The sequence below is a fragment of the Lagenorhynchus albirostris genome, unplaced genomic scaffold (assembly GCF_949774975.1).
Source record: "Lagenorhynchus albirostris unplaced genomic scaffold, mLagAlb1.1 scaffold_29, whole genome shotgun sequence".
Lineage (NCBI taxonomy): Eukaryota > Metazoa > Chordata > Mammalia > Artiodactyla > Delphinidae > Lagenorhynchus > Lagenorhynchus albirostris.
In genome coordinates, this window is record NW_026783366.1 from 502,167 (window position 1) to 508,417 (window position 6,251).

The window sequence follows — 6,251 nt, forward strand, 5'->3', positions numbered from 1 at the left end:
CCGACAATGATTTATGGGGAGCGTGCGTGTGAGGGCGCGGGTTAGTGTTACGGTACGGGTTAGGATTAGGGGACGGGTGAGCGTCAGGCTTCGGGGAAGGGTTAGGGTTAGGGTTCGGGCTAGGGTTAGGGTTAGGGGACGGGGACGGTTTAGGGTCCAGGTGAGGGTCCGACAACGATTTAGGGGGAGCGTGCGTGTGAGGGCGCGGTTTAGTGTGAGCCTACGGGTTAGGATTAGGGGACGGGTGAGGGTCAGGCTTCGTTGAAGGGTTAGGGTTAGGGTTCGGGCTAGGGTTAGGGTTAGGGTACGGGGACGGTTTAGGGTCCAGGTGAGGGTCCGACAACGCTTTAGGGGGAGCGTGCGTGTGAGGGAGCGGGTTAGTGTGAGCCTACGGGTTAGGATTAGGTGACAGGTGAGGGTCAGGCTTCGGGGAATTGTTAGGGTTAGGGTTCGGGCTAGGGTTAGGTTTAGTGGATGGGGACGGTTTAGGGTCCAGGTGAGGGTCCGACAACGCTTTAGGGGGAGCATGCGTGTGAGGGCCCGGGTTAGTGTTAGCGTGACGGTTAGGATTAGGGGATGGGTGAGGGTCAGGCTTCGGGGAAGGGTTAGGTTTAGGGTTCGGGCTAGGGTTAGGGTTAGGGGACAGGGACGGCTTAGGGTCAAATTGAGGGTCCGACAACGATTTAGGGGGAGCGTGCGTGTGAGGGCGCGGGTTAGTGTTAGCCTACGGGTTAGGATTAGGGGACGGGTGAGGGTCTGGCTTCGGGGAAGGGTTAGGGTTAGGGTTCGGGCTAGGGTTAGGGTTAGGGGACGGGGACGGTTTAGGGTCCAGGTGAGGGTCCGACAACGCTTTAGGGGGAGCGTGCGTGTGAGGGCGCGGGTTAGTGTGAGCCTACGGGTTAGGATTAGAGGACGGGTGAGGGTCATGCTTAGGGGAAGGGTTAGGGTTAGGGTTCGGGCTAGGGTTAGGGTTAGGGGACGGGGACGGTTTAGGGTCCAGGTGAGGGTCCGACAACGCTTTAGGGGGAGCGTGCGTGTGAGGGCGCGGGTTAGTGTTACCGTACGGGTTAGGATTAGGGGACGGGTGAGCGTCAGGCTTCGGGGAAGGGTTAGGTTTAGGGTTCGGGCTAGGGTTAGGGTTAGGGGACGGGGACGGTTTAGGGTCCAGGTGAGGGTCCGACAACGCTTTAGGGGGAGCGTGCGTGTGAGGGCGCGGGTTAGTGTTAGCGTACGGGTTAGGATTAGGGGACGGGTGAGGGTCATGCTTCGGGGAAGGGTTAGGGTTAGGGTTCGGGCTAGGGTTAGGGTTAGGGGACGGGGACGGTTTAGGGTCCAGGTGAGGGTCCGACAACGCTTTAGGGGATAGTGCATGTGAGGGCGCGGGTTAGTGTGAGCCTACGGGTTAGGATTATGTGACGGGTGAGGGTCAGGCTTCGGGGAAGGGTTAGGGTTAGGGTTCGGGCTAGGGTTAGGGTTAGGGGACGGGGACGGTTTAGGGTCCAGGAGAGGGTCCGACAACGCTTTAGGGGGAGCGTGCGTGTGAGGGCGCGGGTTAATGTTACCGTACGGGTTAGGATTAGGGGACGGGTGAGCGTCAGGCTTCGTTGAAGGGTTAGGGTTAGGGTTCGGGCTAGGGTTAGGGTTAGGGGACGGGGACGGTTTAGGGTCCAGGTGAGGGTCTGACAACGCTTTAGGGGGAGCGTGCGTGTGAGGGCGCGGATTAGTGTTAGCGTACGGCTTGGGATTAGGGGACGGGTGAGGGTCATGCTTCGGGGAAGGGTTAGGGTTAGGGTTCGGGCTAGGGTTAGGGTTAGGGTACGGGGACGGTTTAGGGTCCAGGTGAGGGTCCGACAATGCTTTAGGGGGAGCGTGCGTGTGAGGGCGCGGGTTAGTGTGAGCCTACGGGTTAGGATTAGGTGACGGGTGAGGGTCAGGTTTCGGGGAAGTGTTAGGGTTAGGGTTCGGGCTAGGGTTAGGGTTAGGGGATGGGGACGGTTTAGGGTCCAGGTGAGGTTCCGACAACGCTTTAGGGGGAGCGTGCGTGTGAGGGCGCGGGTTAGTGTGAGCCTACGGGTTAGGATTAGGTGACGGGTGAGGGTCAGGCTTCGGGGAAGGTTTAGGGTTAGGGTTCGGGCTAGGGTTAGGGTTAGGGGACGGGGACGGTTTAGGGTCCAGGTGAGGGTCCGACAATGATTTATGTGGAGCGTGCGTGTGAGGGCGCGGGTTAGTGTTACCGTACGGGTTAGGATTAGGGGACGGGTGAGCGTCAGGCTTCGGGGAAGGGTTAGGGTTAGGGTTCGGGCTAGGGTTAGGGTTAGGGGAGAGGGACGGTTTAGGGTCCAGGTGAGGGTCCGACAACGCTTTAGGGGGAGCGTGCGTGTGAAAGCGTGGGTTAGTGTTAGCGTACGGGTTAGGATTAGGGGACGAGTGAGGCTCAGGCTTCGTTGAAGGGTTAGGGTTAGGGTTCGGGCTAGGGTTAGGGTTAGGGTACGGGGACGGTTTAGGGTCCAGGTGAGGGTCCGACAACGCTTTAGGGGGAGCGTGCGTGTGAGGGCGCGGGTTAGTGTGAGCCTACGGGTTAGGATTAGGTGACAGGTGAGGGTCAGGCTTCGGGGAATTGTTAGGGTTAGGGTTCGGGCTAGGGTTAGGTTTAGTGGATGGGGACGGTTTAGGGTCCAGGTGAGGGTCCGACAACGCTTTAGGGGGAGCATGCGTGTGAGGGCCCGGGTTAGTGTTAGCGTGAGGGTTAGGATTAGGGGACGGGTGAGGGTCAGGCTTCGGGGAAGGGTTAGGGTTAGGGTTCGGGCTAGGGTTAGGGTTAGGGGACGGGGACGGTTCAGGGTCCAGGTGAGGGTCCGACAACGCTTTAGGGGGATCGTGCATGTGAGGGCGCGGGTTAGTGTGAGCCTACGGGTTAGGATTAGGTGACGGGTGAGGGTCAGGCTTCGGGGAAGGGTTAGGGTTAGGGTTCGGGCTAGGGTTAGGGTTAGGGGACGGGGACGGTTTAGGGTCCAGGAGAGGGTCCGACAACGCTTTAGGGGGAGCGTGCGTGTGAGGGCGCGGGTTAGTGTTAGCGTACGGGTTAGGATTAGGGGACGGGTGAGCGTCAGGCTTCGTTGAAGGGTTAGGGTTAGGGTTCGGGCTAGGGTTAGGGTTACGGGACGGGGACGGTTTAGGGTCCAGGTGAGGGTCTGACAACGCTTTAGGGGGAGCGTGCGTGTGAGGGCGCGGGTTAGTGTTAGCGTACGGCTTGGGATTAGGGGACGGGTGAGGGTCATGCTTCGGGGAAGAGTTAGGGTTAGGGTTCGGGCTAGGGTTAGGGTTAGGGTACGGGGACGGTTTAGGGTCCAGGTGAGGGTCCGACAACGCTTTAGGGGGAGCGTGCGTGTGAGGGCGCGGGTTAGTGTGAGCCCACGGGTTAGGATTAGGTGACGGGTGAGGGTCAGGCTTCGGGGAAGGGTTAGGGTTAGGGTTCGGGCTAGGGTTAGGGTTAGGGGATGGGGACGGTTTAGGGTCCAGGTGAGGTTCCGACAACGCTTTAGGGGGAGCGTGCGTGTGAGGGCGCGGGTTAGTGTGAGCCTACGGGTTAGGATTAGGTGACGGGTGAGGGTCAGGCTTCGGGGAAGTGTTAGGGTTAGGGTTCGGGCTAGGGTTAGGGTTAGGGGACGGGGACGGTTTAGGGTCCAGGTGAGGGTCCGACAATGATTTATGTGGAGCGTGCGTGTGAGGGCGCGGGTTAGTGTTACCGTACGGGTTAGGATTAGGGGACGGGTGAGCGTCAGGCTTCGGGGAAGGCTTAGGGTTAGGGTTCGGGCTAGGGTTAGGGTTAGGGGACAGGGACGGTTTAGGGTCCAGGTGAGGGTCCGACAACGCTTTAGGGGGAGCGTGCGTGTGAAAGCGTGGGTTAGTGTTAGCGTACGGGTTAGGATTAGGGGACGGGTGAGGGTCAGGCTTCGGGGAAGGGTTAGGGTTAGGGTTCGGGCTAGGGTTAGGCTTAGGGGACGGGGACGGTTTAGGGTCCAGGTGAGGGTCCGACAACACTTTAGGGGGAGCGTGCGTGTGAGGGCGCGGGTTAGTGTGAGCCTACGGGTTAGGATTAGGGGACGGGTGAGGGTCAGGCTTCGTTGAAGGGTTAGGGTTAGGGTTCGGGCTAGGGTTAGGGTTAGGGTACGGGGACGGTTTAGGGTCCAGGTGAGGGTCCGACAACGCTTTAGGGGGAGCGTGCGTGTGAGGGCGCGGGTTAGTGTGAGCCTACGGGTTAGGATTAGGTGACAGGTGAGGGTCAGGCTTCGGGGAATTGTTAGGGTTAGTGTTCGGGCTAGGGTTAGGTTTAGTGGATGGGGACGATTTAGGGTCCAGGTGAGGGTCCGACAACGCTTTAGGGGGAGCATGCGTGTGAGGGCCCGGGTTAGTGTTAGCGTGAGGGTTAGGATTAGGGGACGGGTGAGGGTCAGGCTTCGGGGAAGGGTTAGGGTTAGGGTTCGGGCTAGGGTTAGGGTTAGGGGACGGGGACGGCTTAGGGTCAAATTGAGGGTCCGACAACGATTTAGGGGGAGCGTGCGTGTGAGGGCGCGGGTTAGTGTTAGCGTACGGGTTAGGATTAGGGGACGGGTGAGGGTCAGGCTTTGGGGAAGTGTTAGAGTTAGGGTTCGGGCTCGGGTTAGAGTTAGGGTACGGGGATGGTTTAGTGTCCAGGTGAGGTTCCGACAACGCTTTAGGGGGAGCGTGCGTGTGAGGGCGCTGGTTAGTGTGAGCCTACGGGTTAGGATTAGGGGACGGGTGAGGGTCAGGCTTCGGGGAAGGGTTAGGGTTAGGGTTCGGGCTAGGGTTAGGGTTAGGGGACGGGGACGGTTTAGGGTCCAGGTGAGGGTCTGACAACGCTTTAGGGGGAGCGTGCGTGTGAGGGCGCGGGTTAGTGTGAGCCTACGGGTTAGGATTAGGGGACGGGTGAGGGTCATGCTTCGGGGAAGGGTTAGGGTTAGGGTTCGGGCTAGGGTTAGGGTTAGGGGACGGGGACGGTTTAGGGTCCAGGTGAGGGTCCTACAACGCTTTAGGGGGATCGTGCGTGTGAGGGCGCGGGTTAGTGTGAGCCTACGGGTTAGGATTAGGTGACGGGTGAGGGTCAGGCTTCGGGGAAGGGTTACGGTTAGGGTTCGGGCTAGGGTTAGGGTTAGGGGACGGGGACGGTTTAGGGTCCAGGTGAGGGTCTGACAACGCTTTAGGGGGAGAGTGCGTGTGAGGGCGTGAGTTAGTGTGAGCGTACGGGTTAGGATTAGGGGACGGGTGAGGGTCAGGTTTCGGGGAAGGGTTAGGGTTAGGGTTCGGGCTAGGGTTAGGGTTAGGGGACGGGGACGGTTTAGGGTCCAGGTGAGGTTCCGACAACGCTTTAGGGGGAGCGTGCGTTGAAGGGCGCGGGTTAGTGTGAGCCTACGGGTTAGGATTAGGGGACGGGTGAGGGTCAGGCTTCGGGGAAGGGTTAGGGTTAGGGTTCGGGCTAGGGTTAGGGTTAGGGGACGGGGACGGTTTAGGATCCAGCTGAGGGTCCGACAACGCTTTACGGGGAGCGTGCATGTGAGGGCGCGGGTTAGTGTTAGCGTACGGGTTAGGATTAGGGGACGGGTGAGTGTCAGGCTTCGGGGAAGGGTTAGGGTTAGGTTTCGGGCTAGGGTCAGGGTTAGGGGACGGGGACGGTTTTGGGTCCAGGTGAGGGTCCGACAAACTTTAGGGGGAGCGTGCGTGTGAGGGCGCGTGTTAGTGTGAGCCTACGGTTTAGGATTAGGGGACGGGTGAGTGTCAGGCTTCGGGGAAGGGTTAGGGTTAGGGTTCGAGCTAGGGTTAGGGTTAGGGGACGGGGACGGTTTAGGATCCAGCTGAGGGTCCGACAACACTTTAGGGGGAGCGTGCGTGTGAGGGCGCGGGTTAGTGTTAGCGTACGGGTTAGGATTAGGGGACGGGTGAGGGTCAGGCTTCGGGGAAGGGTTAGGGTTAGGGTTCGGGCTAGGGTTAGGGTTAGGGGACGGGGACGGTTTAGGGTCCAGGTGAGGGTCCGACAACGCTTTAGGGGGAGCGTGCGTGTGAGGGCGCGGGTTAGTGTGAGCCTACGGCTTAGGATTAGGGGACGGGTGAGGGTCAGGCTTCAGGGAAGGGTTAGGGTTAGGGTTCGGGCTAGGGTTAGGGTTAGGGGACGGGGACGGTTTAGGGTCCAGGTGAGGGTCCTACAACACTTTAGGGTGAGCGTGCGTGTGAGGGCG